This window comes from Rhinatrema bivittatum, chromosome 6 (assembly GCF_901001135.1).
Source record: "Rhinatrema bivittatum chromosome 6, aRhiBiv1.1, whole genome shotgun sequence".
NCBI classification, from domain to species: Eukaryota; Metazoa; Chordata; class Amphibia; order Gymnophiona; family Rhinatrematidae; genus Rhinatrema; species Rhinatrema bivittatum.
The window spans coordinates 273490864-273511034 of record NC_042620.1 but is presented as its reverse complement, the minus strand read 5'-3'; the positions used below and the strand labels follow the sequence as shown (position 1 = coordinate 273511034).

The 20171-nt window shown below is 42.5% G+C and overlaps 1 protein-coding gene across 1 annotated transcript in view; it reads right to left on the bottom strand.

Moving 5' to 3' along the window:
• The window catches only part of MED12 (mediator complex subunit 12), a 573790-nt gene that overhangs the window by 340626 nt on the left and 212993 nt on the right, over nucleotides 1–20171 (bottom strand). The gene's annotated exons all lie outside the window — the stretch shown is intronic.

Sequence of the window (20171 nt, the reverse complement as noted above, 5' to 3'; positions counted from 1 at the left end):
GCTCTTGCTGCAGTTTCTTCTCTATCTCCCAGTATTATATAGATTTTCTCCTGTTCATTCTTTTGTGAAAGTGCTTTATTTTCTCGGATTTCTTTGTATTTTGCACAGCACAGGAGGAAAGGCATTTCTGTTCCTATTTCTCCGATGTTGCACTGTATGCAGAGTCTAGTTTGAGGTTTTCAGTTTAGATTTTATGGTCACTTATTCATCTGTCTGTGTTTTGCATGTGTGACCCAGGTGAGGGTGTAGTTTCTGTGTAGGGATCTGTAGCAGTCCTGCTTGTTCTGTTTTCCAATGTATCTCCTAATAACAATATGCTGGTGTTCTAGGACACATGTAATTAACATTTGCAGTGCTGCCTTTTCATAGGTAAAATTGTTGTGTATCCTGGGAGTTTGTGCCTATGTGGCAAACCTGTGGTACTAAAAAAGCACGGTGTGTGTTTTTTTACAGGGTTTTCTGTTATTTCACAAAGTATCCAGTAGTGGAGAAAGTGTATCACCATTATTGACTTGACACCAGAATTTATATATTGTTTTTTTTATACCTCTCCCAGATCCACATACTTTCCTGGGTTTAAGTGTCTGGCAGTATTCCTTGATTTACAGTACTGTTACAGAAATGTCCAGTTATGTTTTTGATCTTGTGTGAGATAGTCTGGTTCGATTTTTTTATTTATTTATTTATATTTTTTTTTTAAAGAGGCACTGGACATATTTGGCCCAGATTTTGCCCAATCTGGATTACTAAACCTGGTTTAGTTTTAAAGTTCCTTCTACATGTTCTAAATGGAATTCTCATTTAGAACAGGGGTGAGGAACCTTTTGTAGATGAAGGGCTGCATAGCACTGATGAGTCCTTGGGTGGGGGAAGGAAGGGGGCTGCATTAGGCAAATAGAAAATAATTAATAAAGATCTGCTGCATTAAATATTGCAGGGGTGGGAAACACTATCCCCTCAAACTGTTCCCACAGTCTTTCTCCCTTCCACCATCATTATCTCTCTCCACTGTAAGTGAAGGTTCATGGCACCAGATCTGAGCTATGGTTCTGACTCAGCTGGAAACCCAAAGGAGCAGGAAAACTGCTGGATAAAAGAAAACCCTCCCAGTCAGCATTATGTCAAGCATCCGTATCATCAGTCTCATGGTGGGAATAGTCTGCAATTAGTATTTTGGGTTATATCAGTTTTAAATTTTTTTTGGGGGGGGGGTTAGAGCTGTTGTGGAATGTTTAAGGTCCTTGAACTCACAGTTTTCGCTCCCATCTTGAAGGAACATATTCTGAGATTTAGGTTTGTTAATGCTACATACTGGTTTCATTTTATTTCTTGTTGCTGGTTTAAAGTTTCTAGTAGTTTTAACTTTTTTTTTTAATCCTTGAAATGTTGCCTCACAGATGCTTCTTTAGGAGTTTCTTGTCTGTGCCATTATAGGTTAAGGCTGGCATAGAGCCAAACATGATAAAGATCCTGCAGGAGGCTATATGCATAGTGGAATCTGTGTGGATACAAATTCCATGTGTGATGGGTTAAATATAGTGGTGGGAGCAGAACGGCCAGATAGATGAATTGCTGACAGATTAGGGATGCTATCAAATTTTGTAGTACACTAATAATGGGAGACTTCAATTACCACAAGGTTGGCCAGGTAAATATAATCAGGACATGCTAGGGAGGAAAAGTTTCTAGGCGAAAGAAATGACTGCTTAATGGAGGAGCTTGTCTATGAATTGGTGAGAGGGGATTTGGTTCAAGAGGTAATGGTAGTGGGGTCACTTGGCAAATGTGATAATGTGATCAGATCTAACTTAATTACTGGAGGGAGGACTAAGGAAAACTAATGCTCTAGTATTTAGCTTTCAAAAAGTAGACTATGATGAAATGAGGAAAACAGTCCATAAAAACTAAAAGGTGCAGCTGCAAAGGTTAAGAGTTTATATCAGGCATGGGCATTGTTTGCAAATATCATTTTGGAAACCCAGACCAGAGGTATTCAGAGCATTAAAAAAGATGGAAAGAAGGCCAAGCAACTGCTGGCATAGTTAAAGGTGAGATGAAAGAGGCTATTATAGTCAAAAGAACTTCTTTCAAAAAATGGAAAGAGGATCCAAATGAAGACAATATGAAAGAGCATTAGTATTGGCAAGCTAGATGCAAAACATTGACAAGGCAGGAAGAGAGAAAATTTGAAAAGAAGCTTGCCAAAGAGCAAAAACTCATAATAAAAATTATTCAAATACATCCAAAGCAGGAAGCCTGAGAGAGACGACTGAACTGTTAAGATGACTGAGGGGTAAAAGGGAAACTTAGGAAAGACAAAGCCATAGCAAAATGATTAAATTAATTCTTTTCTTCGGTGTTTGCTGAAGATGATGTTTGGGAGATTCCCATGCCAGAAATGGTATTTAATTGTGATGATTCAGAGGAACTGAACCTGGAAGATGAAGATTCTAAACAATGTCAGAAGGTATTTTTTCAAGGCAGTTGTGGTGGATATCTGGAATGCCCTTCTGGAAGAGACAGTGATGACAAGGATAGTGACAAATTTCAAGAAAGCCTGGTATAAATATCAAGGATCCCTAGTGACAAGAGAATGATAATGAAGACATTAGGCAATCTTCACTAAGCAACAAATGCAGCCCAAGGCAAGATTCTACTTCCTGGACGGCATAGGGAAACCTGCATGGAAAGATAGTTGCAACCCAAAAAGGGAACACAAGGTATTGGTTTCCATGTGGGAATTTGATCTACTTTAGAAAAATGCACATAAAATGACTACTGGGAAGACTGACTAGATCTCTTTGGGTTTTACCTGAGGTTATTTATTATATTACTATTTAACTGGGCAAATTGACAAACTAGAGTAGCAAATGACCTAGACCAGATGATTTACACCCCAGAGCTCTGAAAAAAAAAATGAAATTGCAGACCTATTAGTAATATATAAACTATCATTAAAATCATCTATTGTACCTGAGATGGGAGGTTGGCAAATGTAACACCAATTTTTAAAAAGGGCTCCAGAGCTGATTTGGGAAACTATAGACCAGTGAGCTTGACCATCAGTGCCAGGGAAAAATCATAGAAACTATTCTGAAGAACAGAATTACAGAACACATATACAGACATGGTTTAATGGGACACACCAACATTGATTTACCCACAGGAAGTCTTGCGTCACCATTGTTACATTTCTTTGAAGGGATAATGGTGGATAATGGTGAGCTAGTAAGTATAGTCTATCTGGATAAAGTCCCTCAAAACGAGACACCTCAGAAAATTAAAGTCATGGGATAGGAGGCAATGGTCTAATAGTTTATAGTAATCTGGCTAAAAGTAAGGAAACATTTTTCTCAATGAAGGAAAGTAAATAGTGGAGTTCCCAGTATCTGCACTGTCATTTGTGCTTTTAACATATATATAATATATAGATAGATAGATATAGATATATAAATGAACTGGAAAAGAAAACAAGTTAGATGATCAAATTTGCAGATAAAATGATTCCAAGCTGTTAAATAACAAGCAGGACTGTAAGAAATTACAATATTATCTTGAGACTAGGAGACTGGGCATCCAAATGGTAGATGAAATTGAATGTGGACAAGATGTACATAGGAAAAATAATCCAAACTGCAGTTACATGATGTTAATTTCCATTTTAGGAGTCACTACCCAGAAGAGAGTTATAGCTGACATCATGGACAATACACTGAAATCATCGGTTCAGTGTGCGGCAGCAATCAAAAAAAAGTAAACAAAATGTTAGGAATTATTAAGAAGGCAGTAATGAATAAAACAGAGAATGTCATAATGCCTCTGTATCGCTCCATCGTGAGACCCCACTTGGAATACCATGTGCAATTATGGTTGCTGCATCTCAAAAAAGATATAATGGAATGAGAAAAGGTTCAGAGAAGGGCAACCAAAATGATAAAGGGGATGGAACAGCACCCCTATGAGGAAAGGCTAAAGAGGTTAGGGCACTTTAGCTTGGAGAAGAGACATGATAGAGGTCTATAAAATCATGAGTGCAATAGAATGGGGAATTGTAAATCAGTTATTTACTCTTTCAAAAAATAGAAAGACACAACTCTCCATGAAATTAGTAAGTAGCACATTCAAAACAAGTCAGTAAAATTTGTTTTCACTCAACACACAATTAAACTCTGGAATTCACTGCTGGAGGTGGTGATTAAGGCAGATAGCGTAGCTGGGTTTAAAGAAGGTTCCTGGAGGAGAAGTTCATAAACTGTTAATAACCAAGCAGACTTATGTTGATTTTAAAAGCGTTGCTTTTGCAAAAATGCCCACATACATATGTATGTGGATCGCATGCAAGTAATGCACTGCATGGGCGGAGCATGGCATTCCAGGGTGGGGCCAGGCCAACAATTACACAAATAACACCGTATTTTTTTTAAAAATGGAGACCGTGGTGCTTCAGCTTAACTTTACTGTTGCTCTACATGAGGAGCAAATCTGTAGCTCTCGCATTTTAGAGTTTATAGGACAGGACTAAGGGTCTGAGTCAACTGAAAGGCGTGCAGGATGAGGAACCGGAGGGATCTTCGTGGACTAATTGGAAAAACTGGGTTGACTCTCACACGAACATGTTTTGAAATCCACCTACATATGCTTGTAAAAGCCAGCAAAGTCCTAGGAAAGATATGCCAAGTACATTTTCTTGAGCAATTTCTTAAGATTAGGTACATACTTATGCGAATGAGGTGTAATTTAAAATATATGCACGAAGTGCACACGATTTACAATTGCAGCATATCACAGCAGTTCCCAATGATGAAAATATTAAAATGGTGTTCCAGGGCAGTGAGATGTGTTCCAGAGATGTGTTCCATCCATTGATATTCAGATAAGATGGAAGTACTTTGAATTTGAATGAATGCCAATGAGCCGCTTAAACAATATAGTACAGCTCACTGCCAATGAGCCATTTAACTGTTCTCAATGAAAAAGGTTCTAAAGGAGAACATTCAGCACAACTATTACAAAAGTAAAACCATTTTCAGTCAACCATAAAAACTTCTTCAGAGGAAGTGTTTTTAAAGGAGAACATTGAACACAAAAGGTACAAAAGTAAAATCATTTTCAATGCAACTGTAAAAATACAGTGGATGCACATCTGTGTAGAGTCAGCAATAGAAGATTTTACAATAACTCTGAACAAGAGTGGAAATGATGGTTTAAAAAGAGTGGAAATGGTGGTTTAAAAATCTTCTTTGGTGGATATATGTGTCTACGTCTGGTTGAAGTGCTCCTGATGCAGGCGGGATTCCGCCGAAACGCCATGGTGTCAGGCTTTTGAATTTGGGGATCGAACTGGGTCTTTGGAATACTGTGGACTTTTGGAAATAAAACCTGGACACATTTACTCTTAGGGAATCTAGCTGGTTCTCTGGAATACTGTTTGGATATTTCCACCATTGGGAATTGATTTTTGAAAAAAGAGTGTTTGAAATAATATTTGTTCATTTTCATTATCTGGAATAGAACTGGTTCTCTGGAACACCATTTTAATATTTTCATCATTGGGAACTGTATAACAAAAGATGTCTTTTAAAATAAGAAGGTATTCTGTAATAACAACTGTTTTTTTAAGATTTTTATGTTAAAATAAAAAGTTAAAAACGTATATTTTTACTGGGGCGGGATTGTATGAATAAGGGGTGTAGTTTGATTTTGAATAAATCAATATATTCAGTGGGATGGGATAGTATAAGCAAGGGATATTTAATAGTACGAGTGAGGTACAGGTGTGTCAATCTAAACAGAAGAAAAGTTTGATATAGCTGAAATTTTATATATGATTTTGAAATTATTTATTTTATTTATTTAAAGTCTCTTCTATACCGATAACCGTTCGCACATCGTATCGGTTTACATAAAACAAATAACTTTTGGGCAGGGCCCTTACAAGTAACAATCGAATACAAGTAACAAATGAAAAATAATGGGGAAAGGTGTGATAACAATTAGAAGTGTTTTAAGAATGGGAACTAAATAAAGGGGTATCATATGCATTTTACAGTAACAGGAACTATAGATAATACTGATTGGCATAACAATATATAAATAAATACGACAACTATAATATAATAACTACAATGTACAGGAATAAATAAAAGAAATAAAAAAGAAAGAAAGAAATAAAAGATTTATTCATGATACAGTATAGAAGGATAGATAGATAAATAGGTGAACAGAACACTTAATAATAATACAATTATTCCGCTAACTAGCCAGGTTAGAGACCTTGGGGCCACCCTTGACTCTAGAATGAATTTCAAAAAGTTCATTAACGCTACAACTAAAGAATGCTTCTTTAAGCTACAGGTCCTGAAGAAGCTAAGACAGCTCTTACACTTCCAGGATTTCCGTTCAGTGCTGCAAGCCATACTGTTTTCAAAAATTGACTATTGCAACGCTCTACTACTCGGTCTTCCTGCCTCCTCTACTAAACCTCTACAGATGCTGCAGAACGCAGCGGCCAGGATCCTTACTAACACACGTCGTAAGGACCACATCACACCTATTCTAAAAATCCTTCATTGGCTACCCATCCATTATAGAATACTATTCAAGACTCTCACCATCATCCACAAATCTGTATACCAGCAATCCACACTCCAACTCTCCATCCCTCTCGAACTACATACTTCCGCAAGACCGATCAGATCCGCCTACAAAGGTTCTCTCAAGGCCCCCCCTAACAAATCCTCGGTCCACAACTCCATTCATAAGCGAGCACTTTCGACAGCGGGTCCGCTCCATTGGAATTCGCTTCCCCCGGATATACGCCAGGAACAATGCCATCTCTCCTTCAGAAAGAAACTAAAAACCTGGCTGTTCATTCAAGCTTACGGTTGAAGGAACTTTTTATCAAACACATTGTCCCTCACCCTTGACCGCCTCCCTACTCCCCCCCGCCCCCCCATCCATGCCCTCCCACCTCCCCCCCTGCTTACCCCTCCATGCTTCCCCCGTCCACAAGATTTATGAATAATTGTGAATAATTACATAAGATTAACCCACGGCCAAGCTTAATCTAGCTGATTTTGTATCGCTGTCTTTTGTTTTCATTGTTTTCAATGACTATTTTAGCACTCTTCAGTTGATATCGTTTTAAAATATCTTTCCTGTCCTCCAGCTCCCATGTTTTTCGCTCCCTGTTTGATGTAACTTCTTACCTTCTATATAGTTGTTAATTGGTTTCCCCTGTTCTATTGTAAACCGGTACGATAAGACCGCGTCTAGAGTATCGGTATAGTAAAAGAATTTAAATAAATAAATAAATAAATAAATAAATGTTCTCTTGTTTTTTTGATAAGTAAATATGATTTCCTGGTTTAACAATTTATATATTTTAGACATTTTTTTCTGTGATTTATCCGCAAATTTACTGAATGTTTCAAACAGTGTAACATTTTTGTAAGTTCCTGTTTCACACTGAGGGACTGTAAAAAAATGACAGAGTTGCTTATAATGGAAATATTCAGAGGCATGTAGATTATACCTAGCTTGTAGAGTGCTAAATTTTGCACCCCTCAAGAATCCCAAACCTGGTCACATTTATAAATATCTTTCTTTATCCAATTAGAAAATGACTGAAATGCCAATCCTCCCAGGAAATCTGTATGACGAAAAAGGTATTGATAAAGATTTAGGACCAATAATGGTGGTTTTCCACCTCTCCCATGTTTGCAGTGTGTGTAAAAGGGGTGTAGGTAAAAATGGAGTAGGCGGTCAGGTCTTTTTAGGTTGCCACGGTAATGCCTGAAGGCCATTTGGCCAATCGCTTGTTCTAGTATCACCCAAGGTTTGTGAAAATCCATCTTATGCCAATCGATGATAGCTCTTAGTTGAGCAGCCGCATGATACCAAAGAAGGTTAGGCACTACAAGGCCACCCTGTGTTTTAGATTGAAACAAAATCCTTTGGGCCAATCTGGGGTATTTTCCCTTCCAGACAAATTTCATTAACCTATGTTGCCACGCTTTAAGCACCACTGACGGAATATCATAGGGTATAGTCTGGAAAAGGTAGCTAAGCCTGGGAAGGACATTTTTATTGTTTTTAATCGTCCAAGCCATGATTTATGGTAGCGGTCCCATTCTTCGAGGTCTTGATATATGCGTGCGAGTATGGGTGGGTAGTTAAGTTGAAATATATCTTTTATGGTCCCAATATAGACTCCCAGCTATTTGATTTTTTCTCTGGACCACCTAAAAGGGAAGCTCTGTTTAAGATTTATTACCTGATTGGCAGGGAGCTTTATATTGAGAATCTCAGATTTGTCCTAGTTTATAGAGAACCCGGAGATGGAGCTAAATTGGGCAATAACCTTAATCGTAAACCGGCATGATGTGATACCCTCACGAATGCCGGTATAGAAAAAACTAAAATAAATAAATAAATAAATCTCTGGTAGGAAGACCATGGGGTCTGTGACCGTAAATAAGACATTGTCTGCAAACATTGACAATTTCGAAGAGAAGTCCCCCACCTGAATTCCAGTTAAGAGATCATCGAGAATCTTTTCGGCTAGAGGTTCTATAAATAGAGCAGAAAGTAGCGTGGATAACAAGCATCCCTGACGTGTACCATGGCCCACAAAAAAAGTTGCTGAATATCCCGCATTCACCTTAATACAAGCCCTGGGAGAATCAAAGAGCTTAAGAAGCCACATAAGGAAAAAGGGGCCAAACTTCATTTTTTGAAGTACTTTAAATAAACAAGGCCAATGTACTAGGTCAAATGCTTTTTCGGCATCCATGGCCATGAGTAAAAATGGAAGCGATTGTTTCGCCCACCATATAGAGTCCAAAATTTTACAGATGATATCAGAGGCCATACGGCCAGGGATGAACCCAGCTTGGTCCGGGTGTATAATATGTGCTATTAAGCTATTAAATCTATATTAAGGAGAGATATAGGGCGATATGACCTGCGGATCGTGGGGTCTCTACCAGGCTTAGCTATAACCGAGACTCCAGCCAAATTGGTATTTTGTAACAAGGAGCCTTAGGTTCGCAGCGTATTAAACATTTTAGTCAAGGGGGTAATTATTTGTTTATAAAACACTGATAAATATAGGCCGAGAAGCCATCTAGGCCTGGTGTTTTGTTTGGCTTAAGCTGTTTAATTGCCAGAGTGACTTCCTGTGGAAAGATGTCCTTATCAAGAAATAAAGACTGAGCTTCAGTCAGAACTGGGAGGGCAATACCTTCTAGGAAACTGGTCTATAGCATCTGGTTTGATATTAGAGTATAATAGCCTTGTATAATTCTGAATAGAAACGGAGGAAGCATTGTCGGATATTATTAGCTGTTAATAGCGCTCCATTTTCATCTTTAATTTTAGTTATAGTATTATGTAGGCGTTTTGCTTTCAGTTAGCTAAAATTCTGCCTGCTCTATTTCCTCCTTCAAAATAAACCTGTTTGTCCTGTTCCATATTGTGCGCAATTTTAGCAGCCTCTAGCTGTAATAAATGAGATCTGCACGCTTCTACTTTATGCCGATTAATTTGTGAGGGGTCGTTCGATTTGAGTTAACTGTTTCAATAAGGCCGTTCTTTCTTGAGACACCTGCTTTTTAAACATGAGAAGCCCTAGCTATCAATTTGCCCCATTACCGCTTTCAAGCAGTCCCAAATAACAATTGGAGAAATTTCTTCTGAGACATTAAATTTCAAGTATTCCAAGGTATCAGCTCTACATTTCAATCCACATGTGATTTAACTATTCTGAATAATTTGTCATCTGCAATTTTGATCACCTCCCTTGTCATACTACTTTCCGATGATTTATAAATATATTAAAAAGTACAGGTTTCCGAACAGATCCCTGAGGCACTCCACCGTTCACCTTTTTCCACTGTGAAAACCAACCATTTAATCCTATTCTCCATTTCCTGTCGTTTAAGCACTTTGCAATCCACACAAGGACATCGCCTCCTATCCCATGAATTTTTTGTTTCCTTAGAAACCTCTCATGAGGGACTTTGTTAAATCCTTCTGAAAATCCAAGTACACTATATCTACTGGTTCATCTTTATCCACATGTTTATTAACCTTTTAAAAAAAAAATGTAGCCGATTTGGGAGGCAAGACTTCCCTTGGGTAAATGCATGCTGGTTGTGTCTCATTAAACCATGTCTATCTATATGTTCTTTGATCTTTAGAACCGTTTCAACGATTGTTCCTGGATCTCCCTGGAGTCCTTTTTAGAATATTGGGTTTACATTGGCCACTCTCCTGTCTTCGGGTACAATGGACAATTTTAATGATAGGTTACAAATTACTAGTATATGTTTGAAATTTCATTTCTTAGTTCTTTCAGAACCCTGGGGTGTATACTATCTAGTCCAGGTGATTTGCTACTCTTCTGAATGTCAGTCTGGCCTACTACATCTTCCAGGTTCACCATGATTTGGTTCAGTTCATCTGAATAATCACCTTTGAAAACATTCTCCAGAATGGGTATCTGCCATATTTTCCCCAGTAATTCATTTTAGGAAGCAGCTTATTTTAGGCAAGCCTTTGGAGATTGAAACAGATTTGTTTTATTGATTTCATGGTTATTAATTTTACTTTTATGATTTATGTTCTTGTTTGAAATGTATGTCAAATTTTTGTTGTGTTTTAAATTGTAATCTGCTCTGAAATTTTTGTCAAGATAGAGTGGGCATAAGAACATAAGAAAATGCCATACTAGGTCAGACCAAGGGTCCATCAAGCCCAGCATCCTGTTTCCAATAGTGGCCAATCCAGGCCATAAGAACCTGGCAAGTACCCAAAAACTAAGTCTATTCCATGTTACCATTGCTAATGGCAGTGGCTATTCTCTAAGTGAACTTAATAGCAGGTAATGGACTTCTCTTCCAAGAACTTATCCAATCCTTTTTTTAAACACAGCTGTACTAACTGTACTAATCACATTCTCTGGCAACAAATTCCAGAGTTTAATTGTGCATTGAGTAAAAAAGAACTTTCTCCGATTAGTTTTAAATGTGCCCCATGCTAACTTCATGGAGTGCCCCCTAGTCTTTCTACTATCCAAAAGAGTAAATAACCGATTCACATCTACCCGTTCTAGACCTCTCATGATTTTAAACACCTCTATCATATCCCCCCTCAGTCTCTTCTCCAAGCTGAAAAGTCCTAACCTCTTTAGTCTTTCCTCATAGGGGAGTTTTTCCATTCCCCTTATCATTTTGCTAGCCCTTCTCTGTACCTTCTCCATCGCATCCAATGTCCAGTGATCTCACCCTGGAGAGGCAGAGGCTTGGGTGCGGGAGCACTTGGCTTTTTTAAGGTCGGACTTCACCACAATCGATTAGTGAGGGAGATGGTGCCTCTCAAAACCCAATGCCTGTTGGACCGGGTAGATGGCATCCGCCTTGTGATTAATTGGAGGAACGGACAAAGCATGTGCCCAGATCCTAAGGAGAAGTTCCTTAAAAATATCATGGACTGGGACAGCCACTACTTGCTTTGTAGCGTCCAGAAAACTGGAGGACCTCCAACATTTTATGTTGGGTGACCTCCTCCATGAAGAGCTGAAATAGGATGGCTTCAGCCATGGCCCAGACAAAGCCCACAAAGGAAAGATTCTCCGGGGGAGTTCTACACCTCTCATCTGGCAAAGAAGGTTCCAAAAGAAGATCACCTGAGACTTCCGAAGAGGACTCAGAGTATCACCCCCCCCCCCCCCCGGGGTTATATGGGGCCTTTTCCTCAATAAGGTCCCCTGGGGGCCGGCGTGAATGATCCCTGCCCAAGCCTCTTGGTTTGGGCACTGAAGGCACAGAGATCCCTGATGGCCCAGGAATGGGATCGGGAAACTCTGGCCACAGGTCTGGTGGCCCTGAGGGCACAGACAGCCGCAGTAAGTCTTCCTCCTCTGAGGACCCAATGACTGATTTCGTTCCAGAGGGGGCATCAGAGGCCATTGAGTAACCGATGGACCTCCAGGCACCAGCTGCGTCATAAGGATGCCTAAAAGGACATCCAGATTCTCTAGCAGGGGCACCAAGAGAGATGGCACAGGTTCCAGCATCAGCATGAGGACCGGTGCCAGTGGCTGTTCAATATTCCACAGGTCTCAGAGCACAGCCAGCTGAACCCTATGATCAAACTCCTCCTGAAAGTCCAGCGAAGTTAGGACGGACAGAGGAAGAGGATGAGGAGGCGTTACCGGAGCCTCGAGGAAGCTCGGTGCCCAGCACTGCCATCGGTGGGGAATGCCTGGGACTCCTGGGTCTGATAAAAGTCGATGCTTATTCCCCATGGGGTCGCTTCAGTGGTAGCACGTCAGTCACTGATGCCACATCGGTCCCAGAGCCGTGCATCGAGGGTGACAAGTGACATTTGCGGAAATTTTCACCATGCTCAGCCCACTCTTTCCCCAGCACAGAGGAAGGTGAAGACCCCGAGGTCTTGGAGTGCGACGACACCGGAGATGGCATATCTCCAGCTCCTCTCTCTCAAGACGGGCCTGCTGGGGGAGTGGAAAGGGACGGCGTGTCTAACAGTTCCCCTCGGCCTCTAGGAGTCAACATCTCCGATGCCGGAGTAGATGGATCAGACTTTTTGGATCCAAAAAGCTTTCCATTTTGTCCAGCCAGGCACAACGGCCTTTGGGGTTCAAATGAACGCACAGATGGCACCCAAGGACGTCATGCAACGCCCTCAGGCAGAGGATACAAATCTCATGCAGATCAGTAATAGACATGGTCCACAGATCTGGGGGCACGGTCGAAAACCAGACGCCATAAAAAACAGTTGGCATGTGGTCAATGGCCAGCAGCCAGAGGAGCGATACGCTGGGAATCGACCGCAATAAAGGGAAAAACAACCCCTTACATGCCGCTGGACGGGGCACTAACTGGAGAAGAGGGACCCAGTGCAGAAAAAGCCGCGAAACAACTGGGAAACACTTTGAAGAAGCACTATATAGTAGAGCTCTATCATCGAGAGGCAACTACTTCGCAGAAAAAAAGAGACTGAAGAGGGACCCCGCGTAGCTGCATGGATAGTGGCATGCTGGGCATGTTCAGTGTGCCAAAGTTCTAGAAACTCTGACAAAAGGTTTCCGTGAGGGCTCCTTATTTATTTATTTATTTGAGGCTTTTATATACCGATAATCGTTTAGTAACATCACATCAGTTTACATTCAACAGGAACTCACAACAGCGCTATGCAATAGCAGCAGTGTTTACAGATAACTATTAAACTTGAGATAAATAACAGTTCTGTACAAGGGATGAGGAAAGCAAGATACAGGTAATCGCAGCAGTGTTTACAGATAACAATAAACTTGAGATAACAATCAGCTTGAGATAAATGACAGTTCTATACAAAGAATGAGGGAAGCAAGATAGAGGGTAGAAATTAACTTATACAAGAGAGTTATATGTAAGAGAACTACCAAAATTGAAGGCAATAATATATTAACTGGCAGGTTAAGTCTCGTGGAGTAGTTATGAGGGATTCATGGAGAGGGAGTGAGAATGCGATAAGGATAATAATGATTATAAAGGCTGGTGATTAATTTATGTAAAAGCTTGTATGAAAAGCCATGTTTTGAGTTTTTGTTTAAATTTCTTCGGGCATGCTTCTAGACTTAGGTCAGGGGGCATGCTGTTCCAGTGTGAGGGCCCAGCTATGGTCATGGCACGCATTTTGGTTGCATGGAGTAGAGATAATTTGTGGGAGGGTGTGTGTAGTGTAGCAGCGTGTTGCATTCTAGGTGGTCTGGTGTGCTTGTGGAAGTGCAGGGCATCGTTGAGCCAGGACATTTCTTCAGTGTGTAGGGTCTTATGTATCAACGATAAAGTTTTGAAAATAATCCTTTGTGTAATGGGCAGCCAGTGCAGTTCTTTGAGACTAGGTGTGATATGTTCTGATTTATGTGTATTGGTGAGAATGCGCGCTGCTGAGTTTTGTAACATTTGCAATGGCAGGATGGTGGACTTGGGTAGGCCAAGAAGGAGGGCGTTACAGTAGTCGACTTTAGCAAAAATAAGGGATTGCAGTATTGTGCGGAAATCACATTGGTATAGTAGGGGTTTTAATTTTTTTAGGGTATGTAGCTTGAAGTAACCATCTTTTATAGTGTTATTAATGTGTTTTTTGAAGTTAAGATGGTTGTCAATTGTGACACCAAGATTTTTAACATTTTGCATAAAGGTCATTGAGGGGGAAGGCATGTGTGTGGATGGGCTGTGGTTATTGCCTTTCTGGGGGGAAATGATCATGAGTTCCGTTTTATCTGGGTTAATGGCTAGGTTAATGCTTGTAAGGAGTGTGGTGATAGAGTCAAGGGCTGTGTCCCATGCCTTAAGGGCATTATTAAGTGAGTCAGAGATGGGGATGACGATTTGAACATCGTCAGCATAGATGAAGTGTATGAGACCAAGTTCGGTAAGGAGGTGACAGAGGGGAAGGATATATATATTAAAGAGTGTGGAAGACAAGGCAGATCCTTGCGGTACTCCATGGTTTATATTATATGGCTGGGATTCATTGTTTCCAATGTTGACTTTGTATTGTCTACCATGTAGATAAGATTCAAACCAGAGTAGGGGGGTATCGGTTAAGCGTATTTCCTTGAGTCTGGTGATAAGAATATGATGATTAATAGTATCAAATGCTGCTGAGATGTCAAGCATGGCTAGGAGGTATGAATGACCTTTGTCAAGTCCAGTAAGAATGTAATTAGTGAGGGAGATAAGTAGGGTTTCGGTGCTTAAGTGCTTACGAAAACCAAATTGTGCAGGTGAGAGGATACTATGTTTTTCTAAGTGGTCAGTGAGTTGTGTGTTAACAATTTTTTCCAGAATTTTTGCCAAGAAAGGCAGATTGGAAATAGGTCGGTAGTTGGCTAGGAGATTGGCATCTGCTTTGGGCTTTTTTAGTATAGGTTTAATGATGGCTTGTTTAAGCACAGATGGGACTTCACCCGAGGTAAGGGAGCAATTGACAATGTTAGCAATGTGAGGTGCTATAATTTCTGGGATGGCCAGTAGATGTTTCGTAGGAATGGTGTCGCTTGGGTGTTTGGCAGGTTTCATTTTCTTAATAGTATTTTCAATTTCTAGGGAGGCAGTGGGTTCAAATGAATTGAATGTAGCCAGTGGGTTTTGAGGTATGGTTCTAGTTGGGAGGTTATTGCTTGTGAAACGAGTCATGATCTTAGCTATTTTTTCGTGGAAGAATTTGGCTAATTCGTCACTTTTATTTCCGGCGTCTATGTCATTATTGGGAGTAGTATTGGTTTTGGTCATTTCAGCTACATATGCAAAAAGGGCATTTGAGTTGAACTGTAAATCATGAATTCTTTTAGCATGGTAGTCTTTTTTTGTGTTGTGGGTTTGCTCACAGTATTTGCAGAGGGATGCTCTATAAGCATTGAGACGTGTGATTGAGGGGTCGTTGCGCCATTCTCTCTCTAATTTCCTGAGGGAGCGTTTCATTGTTCTTAGTTCAGGAGTGTACCATGGCTTTTTTGTTGAGTTGAGGTGGTTGAATTTCTTAGTGCGTAGTGGGCATATTTCATTGGCAATGTTATTGGTAAGTGTGCTCCATGATGTGATAGCACGATTAGCGTCTGATAGGTCGAGGTTGTGCATTTCACTATTGAGGGCATTAGTGAGGTCATCTTTGGAGCATTGTTTACGAACATGTATGGTCTTATATTCGTGTGGTTTGGGTGGTATGATGGGTTGAAGGGAGAGTGCGGCGTGGTGGTGAGGTGGTGATCTGACCAGGGCACAGGAGTACAGTCAGTGTTGTTTGCAGAGATGCTATCGTTGATGAAGATCAAGTCAAGGGTGTGGCCGGCTTTGTGGGTGGGGTTAGATAGGATTTGCCTATATCCCATTGCTTTTAGAGTTGTGAGGAATGTTTCGCAGGCAGGGGAGATTGGTAGGGCATCAACATGCATGTTGAAATCACCCATAATGATAGCTGGGGTGTCAATTGTAATGTTTTGTGCAATGAATTCAATGATAGGTGAGGGATTTTTTTCAAGTATGCCAGGGGGAATGTAGACTAGGCAAATTTGTATGTGAGGGGACGTAAAAAGACCAATTTCGAATTTTGGAGCAGTTTGTGTAGGTTGTGGTACTAATTTCAGTTCCTTTTTTGTAGCGAGCAGCAGCCCTCCTCCTTTTTTTTTGGTCTTGGAAATGAGTATATAATGTATAAGTGATTGGGTAATTGTTTAAGTAAAACTGCATCTGTTTCTTTCAGCCAAGTTTCAGTCACAGCGCATATATCAGGTTTTTCATCAATTAACATATCATGCAGAATGGTGGGTTTTTTCGTGATGGATTGCGCATTGAAGAGAATAATGGCAATGGTGGTGAGGCCCAGGAATTGTGTGAATGGTGTGAGCATGATTGGGATGAGGTGTTGTTGCGTTGGTGTATGATGTTGGGTGTGTATGTGAAAGGTTGGTGGTGGTATTTTAGTATGGGGATGGGGTTACCAAGCATGTTGTGATGCATGATGATGAATCCCGCTCGAAAAACACTACTACCAAAACAGTCGCCATCCGGAGCATGGATGTTCAAATGGTAATGCTTAGCAAAAGTGTGTAAAGATTTCCAAGTCGCGGCTCTGCAAATTTCCTGTGGCAAAACAAACTGACTCTCCGCTCAAGATGCCACATGAGATCAAACTGACTGCGCTTTTAAACCTTCCAATACTGCGCGCCCAAGACATATATATGTCAAAGTTACTGCGTCCTTCAACCATCAGGCAATAGTGGCTTTAGTTGCATTATGTCCTCTTTTAGGACCACTCCATAAGATGAACAGATGATCAAACGATAAAGGATAGGTTACCTCCAGACAGTGGAGCAGAATCCACCGCACATCTAATCTTCGCAAGCCATGACACTGAGGTGAACTCCGATCCAAATCCGTGAAGGCAGGCAACTCCATGGTCTGATTCAAATGAAACTCTGACACGACCTTTGGTAGAGAGGAGGGCACTGTCCCTGAATCCGAAATCCGGAGAAAAGGTTCCCTACATGACAACGCCTGAAGCTCGGAGATGCGCCATGCCGAAGTGATAGCCACCACGAAAATCGTCTTAAGAGTCAAATCTTTCAAGGTGGCCTGTTTCAAAGGCTCAAATGGAAGACCACACAAGCCACGGAGAACCAGATTCAAACTCCAGGAAGGACACACTGGACGAACTGGAGGGTTCAAATGTTTAGCACCTCTCAGGCAGATGAGCCGCCAGAGATGTCCCATCAATCTTCCTCCGCCAACATCCCAGGGCCACCACTTGAATCCTGAAAGAATTGCATGCCAAGCCTTTCTTCAGACCTTCATGCAAGAACGCCAGAATATGGACAATTGAGGTGTGCCACAGGGACAAATTCAACCCGCTACACCAGGAATCGAAAACCTTCCAGACTCAAGCATAGATGAGCAGGGTAGACGTTTTTCGCGCTTGCAGTAGGGTGGAAATAACGGAATCCATATAACCTTTCTTCCTCAATTGCTGCCTCTCATAAGCCAAGCCGCTAGACAAAAGCGATCCACTTGATTGAAAAAGACTGGACCTTGCCGAAGAAGATTCGGTAGATGACTGAGCCGGAGGACAGTCCACCGCTAAGCTGATCAGATATGCAAACCACGGCCGCCATGGCCACTGAGAGCTATGAGAACGACTGATCCCGTTTAGGTCTCTATCCTTTGCAAGACTTTGCCCACCAACGGCCAGGGAGGAAAGACGTACAGTAGAATGTCACAAGGCCACAGCAGGACCAAGGTGTCGACACCTTCCACCCCGTGTTCCCTCCTGCAACTGAAGAACCAAGCCGCCTTCGCATTTCTCTAAGTCGCCATCAAGTCCAAGCGAGGAACACCCCACCGACGAGTCAGGAGATGCATTGCCTCCTCGGAAAGTTCCCACTCTCTGGGATCGAGATGCTGGTGACTGAGAAAATCCGCCTGAACATTATAGACCCCGGCTATGTGGGAAGCTGCCAGTCGGACCAGATGGCATTCCACCCAGAGCATTACCCGATTGGCTTCCAATGCCACGGGATGACTTCTGGTTCCCCCCTGACGATTGATTTAAGCCACCGATGTCATATTGTTGGACAATACTCTCACTGATCGATGGCTCACCAGGGGAAGGAAACTGCACAATGCCAGACGTACTGACGTGGTTTCCAAGCGATTTATGGACCATTTTGCCTGCTGCCCTGTCCAACAGCCCTGTGCTGCCCTCGACTGGCAAACCGCACCCCAGTCGGAAAGGCTGGCGTCTGTCGACACGACCACTCACTGGGGCTCCTCCAGGTCCATTCTGCGCTGCATGTGGGCCGGAATCAACCACCAATGGAGACTGGACCTGGCAGGTTCCAAGAGTGGCAATCGGATTTGGAACTCTTCCGACTTCGGGTCCCAACGAGTAAGTAACTCCCTCTGCAAGGGTCTCATATAAGCAAAGGCCCAAGGGACTAATTCTAGAGTAGACCCCATAGAACCAAGCACCTATAACTAATCCCAAACCCGGGGTAGCAGTAGAGACAACAGCCACCGGATCTGCGCTGTTAACTTGTCGTTTCGCTCCTGCGTAAGAAAAACTTGCCGACCAATGTGTCAAACCGAGCACCCAAGAAGTTCAGCACCTGGGACAGGACTAATTGGCTTTTGGCAAAGTTGATGACCCAACCAAGGGATTGGAGCCGGGCCACTACTGATTGAACCGCTGCCCTGCAATGCTCCTCCGACTTTGCGTAGGTGAGCCAATCGTCCAGATAGGGATGAACCAAAATCCTCTCCCGTCTGAGGGCCGTAGCTACTACCAACATTACTTTGGGAGCTGTCGCCAATCCGAACAGAAGTGCTTGAAACTGATAATGCTCGCCCAGAATTATGAACTGGAGAAATCGCCGATACTGTTCGCGGATCCCTATGTGAAGATACGCTTCCGTCAGGTCTAAAGAAGCTCAAATATTCGCCAGAGTGGACGGCCGCAATGACTAAGTGGAGAGTTTCCATGCGAAAATGGGGTACCAGAAGCGCTTTGTTCACCTTCTTCAGATCCAAGATCGAGCGGAAGGAGCCTTCCTTCTTTGGAAGCACGAAATATATGGAGTATCTGCCGGTCCTGCATTCCGCCGGCGGGACCAGGACAATGGCTCCCAGCGCTTTTAACCGGCCCAGGGTTTGAAGCACTGCTGTCCATTTTGCGCAGGCCCCACAGGGCAACATCAAGAACAGGTCCCGCAATGGGCGTGCAAAATCCAAAGCGTAGCTGTGTTCAATGATGCTTAGAACCCACTGGTCTGACTTAATCTTGACCCACTCCTCGAAGAATAGAGACAGGCGGCTGCCTATCACAGGAACAGAGGAGTGGGCCAGGACACCTTCATTGGGAGGACTGGACCCTGGAAGATCCCTGAGGACCCCCGTCGCAGAGAGGCCTGCGGCCGCGAAAGGAATGAGACCAAGCCTGAGACCTTGTCGACAGCTGATGTGGAGTGAAGGCAGGAGCCCTGGGCTGCCGAAACTTGCGCTGTCCCCGGTACCAAGGGCGCGCCAACCCAAAGGACCTGGAGGTTTTAGGCTTGTCCTCTGGTAACTTGTACACCTTACTGTCCCCAAGGGATTTGATAAGGGCTTCCAGATCATCCCCGAACAAGAATTTCCCTTTAAAGGGAAGACTGCCTAGCTGGGCCTTGGAGGAAACATCGGCCGGCCAGTTGCGGAGCCACAGAAGCCTTCTAGCAGAGACCGCCAAAGCCATAGTGCGCAAAGACATACGAAGATCATCATACAAGGTATCCGCTGTGTAAGCCCAGGCCGCCTCCATGCAATCTGCCTGCTCCGCCTCCACTGGAGGCACCTCCTGCATGGTGAGCAACTGCTGCACCCAACGAAGAGTTGCCCTTTGAATGAGGCCACTGCAGACCGCTGCCCTAACGCAAAGCGCCTAGACCTCAAAAATCCGCTTAAGAAGGACCTCCAGCTTCCTATCCTGAAGATCCTTAAGAGGGCAGCCCTTGCTACCGGAATGGTCGTCCGCTTAGTGATGGCTGAAACAGCCGCGTTCACGTTAGGGACCTTAAGGACGGCCAAGGACTCGTCTGGCAATGGGTAGAGCTTCTCCATGGCTTGCCC